Here is a 14510-nt window from a genome sequence, read left to right on the forward strand (position 1 = left end):
CAGCCACACTCAATCGTTAACGTATTGACTATGGCTGTTTTTGTGCTACAATGGCAGGATTTGGTGATTACAACAGAGACTGGCCATATGGTCTGCATAGCTTACAATATTTACTACCTAGCCTGTTACCAAAAAAAGTTTGTCCACCCCTGGTCTAAGCCAATTGTGATACTCTTGTATCTTGCTTTTCCAGGCTCCAATCCAGCTGGCAGTGCCCATGTGACAATGAAACACAAGCAGAGGTCTGCCAGAAGGAATTCTGGAAAAGCTTGGCTTTCTTCATGTAAGGCTGGCATCTTAACTCCCCTTCCGGCCTTGAATTTGAAAGTAAAATCTGGATGTCAGAACAGCCATCTTGCAACCATGGGGTGATGAATATAAGAGTAAAAGCCAGCACCAGGAGGGGTAAGTAACTTAGTCCCTGATAGGATTGTTGAGCAGCTGAACCAAGGCCAATACCTGCTTACTGCCAGACTTCCTCTCATGTGAGAAAAATTAACCCCTCTCTGTAAGACATTCTTCAGTGGGCATGCATTGAGTCACTTACAGGCTAATGTCTTCCTTACTGACCTTACCTCCTCTTTCTTTCCTTTAGGCACAACCTATTTGGTCTTAATTTTTATAAAGAGAGTTGTGGGTGCCAGAGGACCCATCCTGATATTCTTTCACTACACAGTGATTAGGTAGCTATCTAATATCTCCACAGCCAAAGCCACACTTGAGTTTCCTTATCAGTAAAAAAAAAACTAGTATCCCCAGCAGCATTATTTTGATGTTTGGGGGAATGGCTATGAGAACAGTCTATTTCTCTTTGTTACTATAAATAGGTCATGGCAGAAGGACATCTACATAGTTCCTCCCACATCCTCTGCACTCAAGTTAGATGTCCCATCCTCTGTTCTCTCATAATGTTTAGGTCACGATGCTATAACACTCATTACACTATATTTTAGGTATTATGTTAGATTATGCACTCAACTGTGGATGCCTTACAGACCTCGACCATGTCTTACTCATCTCTGTCACTAGCATCTAGCACAGTGCCAGAGATATTATAGATGGTGAAGGAAAGAAGGCAGCACAGTTGTCATATAAAAGAATACAACGTGGAAGACAACTAATATATTCGTTAATTTATCTGACATTTATTGAGTGCTTAGTATATGCCTCTTTCTAGGTGATGGAGATAAAGTGATGAATAAAATCAGTATCATAATAAAAGCAAGCATTTATTGAATACTTCCTAAAATCTAAGATAGAATTCTAAGCACTTTATATATATTGACTTAATTAATCTTCGCAGTACTCTGTCATTCCCATTTCAGAGATGAAAAACCTGACGCACAGAGAAGTTAAGTAACTTGCCCAAGATGACACAGCTAAAAGTGATAGAGTTGGATCTCTATCCATATTCAAATGTGTAATTCCAGGGTATTTACTATCATACTTTCAAGCTGCTTCTCTGATGCATTAGGTGCAGGGAATACAATATGAAGAAAAAAAATGGCCCTCCATTATGGGATTCCAAAGCAGAATAAGGTAAGACACAGTTTGCATATTGGAGGAGAGCACAAGTCTAGGGTCAGTCCACTGGGTTTCAGTTTCTGGCTGCAGCAGATACTGTGTACTTCGCAGTATGTTACATAACCCTTCTGTGTCTGTTTCCTTATAAATGAATTGGAATGATAATATCTAACTCAGAGTGGTTATAAGGATTGCATGCATTAATATATGTAAAGTACTTAAAACAATGCCTGGAATATTTTAAGTTTAAATCAAGGGTTGAGTAGTATTATTACTATTGTTGTGGATGGTTTTATAATTATTATAGTACATAATAATAACAATAGCTATTACCATTATCCTTATATGTACGGGACATGTAGTCAGATCATAAATGGTGTAACAAAAATTATATAATGACAAACAGTGATTGAATGTTAAACGGGTTTATCAGTCAGCGTTCTCCAGAGAAACAAGCAATAGGATTTGTGTGTGGGTGTTTTTGTATGAGTTTGTGTGTGTGTATGTATGTATTTTCAGTGTGTGTGTGTGTGTGTGTGTGTGTGTGTGTGTGTGTATTTGTTATAAGGAATTAGCAATTATAGAGGCTAAGAAATCTCAAGAGGTCTGCAGCTGGCAAACTGGAAACCCAAGAGAGCCAATGGTATAGTTCCAGTCTGACACAGTAGCTCCCTTGTTTGTCTGTTGATTCAGAGGCATGAGAAGACTAAAGTGGCTGGATGGCCGTCTTAGCGTCCAGTAATGGAATCATTGTTTTGTCTCTTGATGGAAGCATTCCTCCCTTTGGACCTAGGCCAGCAGAGCATAAGGCCGTGGAAACAGGAAGCAAAAATTTTGCTAGTGGGTTATTAGGAGTAATAACGAATGCTGCAACTCTGATTTCCAACCCTGGATTTCTGGACCTGTAAATCTTGGCTATAGATAAACATCACCATATATTGTATTGGATTCTGATTCTGCACATATATAGCCTTCAGGAGAACCTTGCCCCAGCCCTGCAAGGTATAGCCGCCAAGCTGTCACTGTAACTGAGTCTTCAAAAGTCTATTCCACCATTCTATCAAGCTAGCTGCTTCATGATGGTGGGAGATATGGTAAGACCAGTGAATTATATGAGCATAGACCCATTGCCACACTTATTTTGCTATGAAGTGAGTTCCTTGAGCCAAGCCATGCTGTGTGGAATACCATGACAGCAGATGAGGCATTCTGTAAGTCTATGGGTAGTAGTTTCAGCAGTTTTCTCTATGAATTCAAGATGGTCTCTGGTACTGAGTCATCAAGTGCTTAGCCATGTCTATTGTGCGCATGTTAAAGTTATTGCTTATATAAAAAAGACTTTTACTTTATGACTACATTCTTGATCCTCTGACTTCATGGATTTTAGAAAGTTTCATATTGTGTTGTGTTAATGTTTGCTGCCATGAAGAAGCAATGTGATGCTGAAAAGACAGGGATAAAACTATCACCACCACGGGGGGATATGTGTGATTAAACAGGGAGAACAGTCTTATCTTGAGCAGTTTTTCAATGGACAGAAAGCAGGAGTTTGAGACCTGGAACCAGGAGAGAAATGGGCCTTGAAGGAGGAAGAGGCGAAGACTCCAGTGGTGTGTGCCTCAGACTAGGCCTGGGAAAACTGGGAGGACTTAAGCTCAGAGAAACAACCTTACTAGGCCATTAAGTATAAGCACTGGAGGTGAAATCAAAAGTGAGGAAAAAGGGCCCTGAATCAGAAGCTGGATCCAGCCATGCAGTGAGTAAAAATGCGAGGGCAAATGAAGGTAGTGCAAGCAACTGTTGTACAAGTACCCAGAGTGCCCTGGGTTCCTCCCGTGGGCCACAACCTTATAGTACCTTTCCGAAGACTCAGTGGCCTACGTTGCTTTAAAGTAAAGAGTAAAATGTAGGGTGTAGAGGATAAGTAGCATCATCTGATATTCAAAACACCAGTTTTTATAACCCTAAATTTTTTCAGGTTGATTGTGCTTTCTTCATTTCTCTACAGAACTATTCCTTTGTTAATTCCTTGCTCATTTCATAATGAATGGAGGAGATTTAAAATGCCCTATGTAATAAAAATAAGTTACACAATGGGAATAGAAGTGGAGAATTATAAAAAAGAAAATATGAATATAAATGGGATATTGAGACAAAGTATATAGAAGACAGGGGACAATGTTTTTGTTTAATTCTTCAATGTTAAGTGAAAACCTCAGTTAAAATATAACAGCAGCCCATCTTACAATATATTACTATGCAATAAAGTCAAAATGAAGACCAAACTGGGTTTGCGTGAGTGCAATTGTCTCATTCCAGTCCTGTCACTATACAGCTGCATCATCCTTTGCTTTCTTTTTTCTTTTTTTTTCTTTTTTTTGAGATGGAGTCCCGCTCTGTCGCCTAGTCTGGAGTGCAGTGGCACGATCTCAGCTCACTGCAAGCTCCGCCTCCCAGGTTCACGCCATTCTCCTGCTTCAGCCTCCCGAGTAGCTGGGATTACAGACGTCCGCCACCATGCCAGGCTAATTTTTTGTATTTTTAGTAGAGATGAGGTGAATTTCACCATGTTAGCCAGGATGGCCTAGATCTCCTTACCTCATGATCCGCCCGCCTCGGCCTCCCAAAGTGCTGGGATTACAGGAGTAAGCCATCAGGCCCGGCCTGCATTATCCTTTTTGAACCAATTAGGAGTCCTTCGTCTCAGCTTCCTCTTACATAAAACAACACATCATTGCTTAGTGTAAAGAACCAAAGCTAAGTATCAGCAGTCTCTAGGTCTTCCTCCAACCCTTGACCTTGGAAAAGAGATCTTCATTTTTTTCCTCTGTTAAGTGTAGATAATATGGAAATTAAACATATCATATATCTGGTGCACTTAGCAGAACTCCATGGCATTTGAAAATATTCTATAATGGTAGTTGTTTAAAAATAAAGTGTTGAAGTAAGTGATCTTTAAGGTCTCATGTAGTCCAAAAATTCTTATTCTTTGAAGTGACTCATTTTTCATGTGAAGTTTCAATAAGCGTTACTCTTTTATCAGAGTTTGCTGGAAGAATGTATCTCTGAATCACATAACTGATTGTATATTTGGCAAAACCACTAGGGAACCCAAGTAAAAGAAATGCAAATCGACAGCAAAACTGACTGTAAAAGTTTGTAAATCCTTATAAAAGAATGAATTACAGATGAAAAGCTTTGCCTTGGTTTCATGTGAAACTTAGATTGAGACAAACACTTAAACCAAAATACTACAGTGTAAAGGAAAAGTACATAAGCTCTCTCTAGCTCTCTCTCCCCCCTCATTCTGTTTTGCAAAACACAATAATAATTCTAATAAGAAATCAACTGGAAAGTTACATTGGATCACAAGAGGATACATACAAGAGAGTATGAAAAAAGATAACTTTTCAAATGAGTCTCTTTGAAGTTTATAGGAAAAAAAGCAGAAAACTTTTTCTAGGGGAAGTGTTGTTCTTGTGGGGGTAGTTGGGGAGTACTGTTTCTGTGTGGGTGGAGTCTGTCATGGAGAATCCTGATGGCTTCTTGGCCGCTGCCAAAGGGAAGAAGAAGAATTGGGGATGGGATAGAGGCAGGAATCACCTTCTACTGATGGCCCAGTAAGTAATCAAAACTATGGCAGAAACTTCACTATGTTTTCTCACTTAATCCTTAATGTCCTGAAAGGCAGTTCCATTCTTTCAAATTTAGCAGATGGAAACCAAGATCACAAGAATTGCAAGAATTGAGTAACTGCCCAGGATTCAACTATTTATAGATAAGCAGGTATATGGTGATTAGAAAATGAGTTTATCTGACTATCGCTTATGCTTCCTGCCAGGCTCAGAGAGCTTTTGTCTTGTGTTGCCAGTTGCATACCTACCTCAGCCAGGCTTAGCTGATAATGTATCACCACCATGGTAGCTGCCATCATCATGATTGGGATACAAGGCTTTTAGCTGACCTTGCAGAGGGAGGAGTGTACTTTTATCTCTTTGCAGGGGGTTTGGGGAAGGGAGTGCCAAGGTGGGAAACAATATGGTGAAAATAGCCTGAGGCAGGGCAGAAGAATGCCTGCAGATGGCATTTTGTCACTCCTTTCTCAACTTTCCTGAAAAGAAGGAAGAGGTTACTAACAATAACAACGTAAAAATACCTTGTACATCGCTCTCTTTCCCATCTTGCAAGATGGCGGGTGAAAAGGTTGAGAAGCCGGATACTAAAGAGAAAAAACTCGAAGCCAAGAAGGCTGATTCTGGTGGCAAGGTGAAAAAGGATAACCTCAAGGCTAAAAAACCCCAGAAGAGAAAGACTCATTGCAGCCGCAATCCTGTCCTTGTCAGAGGAATTGGCAGATATTCCCGATCTGCTATGTATTCCAGAAAGGCCATGTAAAGAGGAAGAACTCAGCCACAGATCCAAGGTTAAAAAGAAAAAGAAGGAGAAGGTTCTTGCAACTGTTACAAACCAGTTGGTGGTGAAAAGAACTGCAGTACCCGGGTGGTTAAACTTCGCAAAATGCCTAGATATTATCCTACTGAAGATGTGTCTCGAAAGCTGTTGAGCCACGGCAAAAAACCCTTCCGTCAGCACGTAGAAAACTGCAAGCCAGCATCACCCCTGGGACCATTCTGACCATCCTCACTGGACGCCACAGGGGCAAGAGGGTGGTTTTCCTGAAGCAGCTGGCTAGTGGCTTGTTACTTGTGACTGGACCCCTGGTCCTCAACGAGTTCCTCTACGAAAAACACACCAGAAATTTGTCATTGCCACCTCAACCAAAATTGATATCAGCAATGTAAAAATCCCAAAACATCTTACTGATGCTTACTTCAAGAAGAAGCTGCAGAAGCCCAGACACCAGGAAGGTGAGATCTTCGACACAGAAAAAGAGAAATATGAGATTATAGAGCGTCACAAGATTGATCAGTAAGCTGTAGACTCACAAATTTTACCAAAAATCAAAGCTATTCCTCAGCTCCAGGGCTACCTGCGATCTGTGCTTGCCCTGACAAATGGAATTTATCCTGATAAATTGATGTTCTAAATGTCTTAAGAACTTAAATAGCTGACTACAAAAAAAAAATGCCTTGTACACAAACACTATTTTCATAATTTATAGAGAACCTCTATGTATATTATATATATAAACATATTATTCTATTAATCTTCATGGCCATAATTTGTGGTTTTGAAAAGGATACTAAAATGCAGGGACCTAAAGTACTAGCCAGTAGCAGACACATTCACAAACCCAGATCTCCTAACTACTTTGCATTATAATCCCAACATCCTCTAAAAGATGTCTGTTGGTTCTCATATAACTTTCCAGCTTCACAGGGGAATTGCAAAGCTTACTTCCTATTTGAAATTAAGATCCTTACTCTCTCAGAAGAAAGCTTCTAAATACAAAACGTAATGGCATAGTAATGAGCTTTCCTTACTAAATCAACCATCTCTCATACCCTCAAATATTACCCTCCCTTTGCTTTCCCGCAGTGTCCAAAGTAAGTTCAACTCGAACAGTAGGAGGTTGCAGGGCATAGAAATTGGAAGTTGAAAGAGGTTGAATAACATATAAGAATGAGCCCTTATGAATAGTGAAATCTTGGTTTAGAAAAACTACCTTTTTGGAAGAACCCCCAGGGTGAGGAGAAGTGACCCTGTTACTTAGAAACAGATCTGGAACTATGAACAATCTCTTTTTTTAGTTTCTTGTCTTTCAAAATGCATGATCCTAGTAAAACCATTCTTAGCCAATTGAATATCCATTGAACAAAAGACATAGATGGCATTCTGAGTAGGTAGGAGATTCTGAGAATTTTTTTAGATACGGCTTCTCTGTTTCTTGCTAATTACATTTGATCACTGATATCTTGAGATTAGTGCAAGTTTGTCACTGCAGGTGGAATTAATATGTACCAAAAGTTTGGTGTAAGAAATAATTTCTGTGCACCTTGTATTGGCTGACAACAGATGAGAAACAGTGCTGTGCAAATATAATAAGAAAACCTCTTTTGAGACTCCTGCAGAATCATGTGGCAAAGAATGGGATTTGGGTACAATGATTTATTCACCTTTATTTCTTTATTGAAGAACATCAAGAGCTAAGAAAATGGAAGACCAATTCAGTTCATCACAGATATTCAAAACTATAGAAGTAGAGAAAAGAAAACACTTATGGCAATGATTCTGAACTAATACTGAAACTGAAACATTACTTGATCTCAAATTACTTCTTTTAAGTCAACTTGGGAAATGACATAACCATATTTAATTCCTCTGAGAAGAATTGTACAGTTCCAACCATCTGCTAAATTAAGCAGCAGTGATTATAATGAACATTTACAACAGACCTGATACAAAAGGGGATAATAACTTTATACATAAAACAAAGTCCTAGGAAGCTGTTGCAAACTCCAAGCTGAAGCTCAAAATTAGGAGAACAGATTTTTCAGTGAACTCAAACTGTAATGATAGTGAAGGTCAAAGTGTAATAGCACATTTCTTTAAATTAGGTGTTTATTTATTTTAGGAAAACAACCACCAAATATGATCAAACTGATAGTTGTCCAGATTCTTTCTTTTACATGTCTCACCAGACCTCTGGTTGTCTTTATCTTTTCTTTTTTCTCGTGATCATGTAAATTTTGTTTCTGATTTATTTCCCCCCTCTCTGTACAGGTGAAAGAATCCTCAGCATAACCTCTAACAGATAGAACAAGACCCAACAAATTACAATAGCTAGTCTCCTAAGTACCAGTAACCTTGAGAGATAATTATTAGTCTAGTGGTTTTCTTCTTTGGTATTGAAAAAGTGTTCTATATTTCCACAGTTTTCTGAGAGTGTTTATATATGTGCACAGGTCCACATACTTTTTCCCCAGACTGCGCATAAAATGATATCAATAATAATAATAAAGTGTTTGGCCTTAGAGGTCCTAGAATGTTGTCTCTGTCCATTCTTTAACCAGGAAACATATTTTCAATGCATAGCATTATATTATTAAATACTAGCAGAGATTCATCATCAAAAAAGGAAAGAAATTTGTGTTTTATGTGTAGCCTCAAATTCATAGAATATAAAATGCCTTAGAAGTTTCTTTTTCCTCCAAATGCCAACAAGGCTAACATTCTAGTGGCACTAAGGCATCTGAGAGAGAACTAATTTATGTTTTAGATTTTCAAAGACATAGTTCTGATTATATTGCTGCCCTACTGAAAGAATATGAAAGCCTGGTAACAGGGTGACCTCCCTGTCCTTCCTTATGCGCATGCCTGGCACTACAGAAGATACCATTTATTGAATAGGAGTGGTGAGAGAGGGCATTTTTGTCTTGTGCCTGTTTTTAGGGGGAATGCTTCCAGCTTTTGCCCATTCAGTATTATATTGGCTGTGGGTTTGTTGTATATGGCTCTTATTATTTTGAAGTATGTTCCTTCAATACCTAGTTTTATGAGAGTTCTTAACATGAAAGGATATTGAATTTTATTGAAGGCCTTTTCTGCATCTAGGTATTAAGCCCACCATCCATTAGCTATTTCTCCTCATAGCTATAGCTATAGTAGTCCATGGTGAATGTGTACCACATTGAGATAATTATGTGTGTTGTTTTCATTTCATTTGTTCATATGGAACAAAAAAATAGTCCAAATAGCCAAAACAATCCTAAGCCAAAAGAACAAAGCTGGAGGCATCATGCTACCCAACTTCAAACTGTACTACAAGGCTTCAGTAACCAAAACAGCATGGTACTGGTACAAGAACAGACATATAGACCAATGGAATAGAATAGAGAACTCATAAATAAGACTGCATATCTACAACCCTCAGATATTCAACAAACCTGATGAAAACAAGCAATGAGGAAAGGACTCCCTATTTAAAGAACGGTGCTGGGAGACCTGGCTAGCCGTATGCAGAAAATTGAAACTGGACCCCTTTCTTACACCATTTACAAAAATTAACTCAAGATGGATTAAAGACTTAAGTGTAAAACCCCAAAATGTAAAAATCCTAGAAGAAAATCTAGGCAGTACCATTCAAGACAGAGGCATGGGCAAAGATTTCATGATGACAACACCAAAAGCAATTGCAACACAAGCAAAAATTGACAAATGAGATCTAATTAAACTAAAGACCCTCTGCACAGCAAGAAAAACTATCATCAGAGTGAACAGACAGCCTACGGAATGGGAGGAAATTTTTGAAATCCATCCATCTGACAAAGGTGTAATATCCAGAATCTACAAAGAACTTAAACAAATTTACAAGAAAAAACAAACCCCATTAAAAAGTGGGCAAAAGAGATGAACAGACACTTCTCAAAAGAAGACTTACATGCAGCCAACAAACTTACGAAAAAAAGCTCAACATCACTGATCATTAGAGAAATGCAAATCAAAACCATGATGAGATACTATCTCCTGCCAGTCAGAATGGCTATTATTAAAAAGTCAAAAAACAACAGCTGCTAGCAAGGTCATGAAGAAAAAGGAATGCTTTTCTACTGTTTGTAGGAGTGTAAATTAGTTCAACCATTGTGGAAATCAGTGTGGCAATTCCTCAGAGACCTAGAGGCAGAAATACAGTTTGATCCAGCAATCTCATTATTGGGTATATACCCAAAGGAATATAAATTATTCTATTATAAAGATACATGCATACATATGTTTATTGCAGCACTATTCACAATAGCAGAGACATGGAATCAACCTAAATGTCCATCAATGATAGACTGAATGAAGCAAATGTGGTACACATTCACCATGGACTACTATAGCTATAGCTATGAGGAGAAATAGCTAATGGATGGTGGGCTTAATACCTAGGTGATGGGATGATCTGTGCAACATACTATCATGGCACACATTTACCTATGTAGCAAACCTGCACATCCTGCACATGTACCCATGAACTTAAAATAACAGTTGAAGAAATTAAAAATATATTATTTATAAGATTCTTCATAATAGCCACACTCATGAAATGCCTTAACTGCATCTTACAATCTATAGAACTAAGAGGTATAGAAATTTATTAAAAGTCCTAATTATTGAGATGTGATTGGGAGGGCAAATTGCAGTGAAAACCCAAATAGTGTTTACTAACCTAGCAATATGTTTGCATGTTAATTTACAGTATTAGAATGTTAAAGATTACATAATGCAAAAAATATTCAGATGAGAATTCCTAGTGAGTTAAATAAATATGTGTCTCCTAAAAGTCATTCTTTCCTGTTATATCACTAACTGTACCTGGTGGAATCAAAGTGGAGGTTTAATAAGAATTTTTTTCTCTTCCTGGTATTAGCATATATACTTATGCCATTTTGAAGGGATATTGGGATGGTTCATTTCAAATAATATTGAACTTTGTAGACCCAAAGACCACGAGAAAGTATTTGCCTATCACCCACCCATTCATCCACTAAACATTTATTTTTTCAACAAATATTTCTTAAATACTACCATGTTCCAGGAACATAGTGGCCAAGAAAGATATGGTTTCTTTCTTCGTGTGGCTTCTATTCAAAGTAGACCAGACAGAATATTGAAAAGAATGGTTGAGAAGGTACTTTTGACAAATGCCATGTCCAGTTCAGCAAAGTGGCAAAGGTTTCACTAGGGTGTGGCTTCTCATGATGCAGTATCCTGCACACAGAACCTCATAGCCTCTCTAAATGTCCTTACACTCTGGCTGGGACTGGCAGCAGAAGTCTTCAGACCCTAGGTACCACATGGGATGGTCCAATGTTCATCTTTGTGGTAGCCTGTGAGGGCGGACGCCAGAACTTAGGCGATGGGGCAGCAGTGGCAAAAAGAGGAAACTGGTGAAAATAGTTGTATGCCAAAGCTACACAAGTGGTCATTATTTTGGCTGACAGGCATACTATTCCTTACATGATGAATGTTCAAGTGAATGCAATTATATTTATTTGAATGACAGGTGATGGGGATTGTTACTTTCACTTTCAGTAAGGCTATACAAAGAAAAGGTGAATGCACATCAGCTGGAGAGGATGAAATAGGTCTAATACTGATCCTGGCCCTCCCTTACTTCTCTAGAAGCAGTGCCCCTCTTTCCCGGGGACATTGCAAGGAACTGTGTGTAGGGCCCACCGGCTTTTATTCTTTCCCCAGTTTGGGGATTCTCTCTCTCCCTCTCCTGCCCTGTGGTTGCAAATGCGGGTCTGGAAGACAGCAAAGAATCTGCAAGCAAACAGGTATTTACAATCTACTTCATTGTTCATATACTAAATGTTTTCTTTCTGCCTCAGGTTTTCCAATAGTTGTTCCGTACTGAATTAGCTCTTCAATTTTGAGGCAATATTTGCACTGTCTTGAAGAAAGAACCAGGTTCTAGCTGAGCATATCTTCTGGAAATGAATGCATTCAATGAATTATTTATGGAAACTCTTGGGGATATAACTGCTGCCTTGACAGTAAGCGAATTATCTTGAGTGGATTTTAGGCTCTAGGATATTGGCTCCAAGGAATGTCTGAGAAGGGGGCAAGCAAAGCAATATGTTTCATAACAGTACTGGAGTGAAAGATGTGAGGGAGTTCGTAGGTTTAAAAAACTGTCTCTTCAAACTGCTTATATTTTTATTATTTTTGCCAGCTCTATATACAAAAATGATATTCTGACCATGAAATAGTTAACAGAAAAACTGAACAACTAGCTGAAATGTGGGAGTTCAGTCAGTTCAGTGATTTAGGATCAGGGAGAGTAAATAACCCATTTTACTACAATCGATATTTAGGGGAAGAGATATTTCTAGATGTGTTTATTCAGCTCTGTGCATACACATAGCTTAAGCAAGTATTTCCTTAAGATGCAGATTATTTGCAGCAACTGCTAAGGTACAGACAAGGTTGAAGACAGATGTTTTTATTAAAATTCATAGATTGTTTGCAAAGCTTGATCTCTTTTTACCTTAGATCTGCCCTTATTTGAAGATCTGATACACCTCAAATTTGTGCATTTTAGATGAAACTAATAGTATATACCTCTGATTTCTAGCTTTGCCACCTCACACGGAATTGTGAAAATATTTTATTTATCTAACCTTTGTGATCCAGTGACAAAATATTCAAATATCTTTGTGATAAGGCAGCAATAAGAGTTACTGTTCTTGGACGGGCACGGTGGCTCTCGCCTGTAATCTCAGCACTTTGGTAGGCCGAGGAGGGAGGATCACCTGAGGTCAGGAGTTCGAGACTAGCCTGACCAACATGGTGAAACCCCATCTCTTTTAAAGTACAAAAATTAGTCGAGTGTGGTAGCAGGTGCCTGTAATCCCAGCTACTCAGGAGGCTGAGGCAGGGGAAGCTTGAACCCAGGAGGCGGAGGTTGCAGTGAGCCGAGATCACGCCACTGCACTCCAGCCTGGGTGACAAGAGTGAGACGCCATCTCAACAACAACAACAACAACAACAAAGAGTTACTCTTCTTTATTTCTGTGAATCTGCCTCTACCTCCTCTGTGATAAACTGCCACTTTCTCACAAGGACATGTAAATGTAGAGCTCCCAACTGAGACTGGACATTCCACCATTCTGGTCTCTTTTCTGATTGCCACAGCGATGCCTCCTGCCCCTCAAAAGTCCAATGTTTGATTCCAGATCTTATTGATCCTGCTTGTGGCTCATACAGTTGTGTGTCCAGCCCAGTTCCATTCTGCACAAACTCTGACACCAGATGTGGAAAGTTGAATTAGCGCCAACCAAGCCACATGGACTTATATGTGCCTCAAGGCCTTGCTGCTTTATGTCCTCAGTATCTTATAGATCTGTGGTAATATGACTTTCGTTTTATTTTTTACAATTTCATGAATCTTGCCCTCGATTTTCACAGGTCTATAGGGGATTGGGAGCTTGGCTGGCTACCTAGTACTACTCACAAATACTTCTCTGATACTTTCATTTTCTGGTGACTATTTATTGAACGCCTGTGTGCTAGGTGTTGTGCTGGGTGCTGGAAATAGAGTTTCAGACAAGACAGATGCAGTTTGTACCCTAAGAGACTCAGAGTCTAATGGGCATGATAGATGCAAATAAGTAAATCAATCAATCAATTATTATTTGAAGATATATGTAAAAAAATAATTTGGAGTGTAAAGGTTGCTACAAAATGGGTAGTAAAGATGACTATGAGAAGGTGTAATGAAGGAAAATTGAATGGCCTGAGAGGGTGAGGAAATGATTCCTGAGGAAGTAACATGTAGTCTGAGATCTGAGAGATGAGGATGAATTAAATAAGTAAATGGCTGTGTGAAAAACTGGAGAAAAAGCAACAGTTTTGAAGTAATAAAATGTTTTATTTCAGCTAAAATCTTAAACCCATATCTTTCTTCCTCCCTGTCTTCTCTTCTTTCCAGATAACTACAGTTGGAGTATATCATTCCTATGCAATGACACAGTATCTGTTGAAGCTCAAAATGTTCAATTCCTATGACCTTGCAATTTGTTTTCTAGGTATTCATTTTAAAGAAACTCTCACACATGTGCACAGGAGACATTTTCAAGCAACTTAATCCCAGCATGTTCATTGCAATGAAAAAGTGGGACAAATTAATAACCCTCAGTGGAGGGATGAATAAAGAAATCCTGCTTTGGCCAGACAGTGGAATACTATTCATCAGTTAAAAAAATGCCTTGGGGCTTATGCATTAATGAGGATAGCATTAAAAAATAAGATGTTTAGTTTAAAAAGGCTAGTTCCAAAGGAATATGTAGTATATATTTTATGGATGTAAATTTTTAAAACATAAATTAAAACATTATCTGTTGTTTGTGGAAGCAAATCTATGTAGTAAAAATAGAAAAACATCGAAGACTTCCAGCAGGGAAGTATGTAGTAGAAATTGCCCTTTAAAAGCACAATCTAGCTACAGTATTGATAATGCATTCACAAGGTAGCCAGTTAGGAAGCTATTATTGTAGAATAGTTGAACAATGACCGTAAATTTGATTAGAGAGAAA

General features: G+C 38.5%; 1 pseudogene; it reads left to right on the forward strand.

Annotated features, from left to right (window-relative positions):
- Positions 1-5712: 5712 nt before the first annotated feature.
- Positions 5713-6571, forward strand: LOC116479673 (large ribosomal subunit protein eL6-like; annotated as a pseudogene).
- Positions 6572-14510: the final 7939 nt, after the last annotated feature.

This window comes from Hylobates moloch, unplaced genomic scaffold (genome assembly GCF_009828535.3).
Source record: "Hylobates moloch isolate HMO894 unplaced genomic scaffold, HMol_V3 SCAFFOLD_12, whole genome shotgun sequence".
NCBI classification, from domain to species: Eukaryota; Metazoa; Chordata; class Mammalia; order Primates; family Hylobatidae; genus Hylobates; species Hylobates moloch.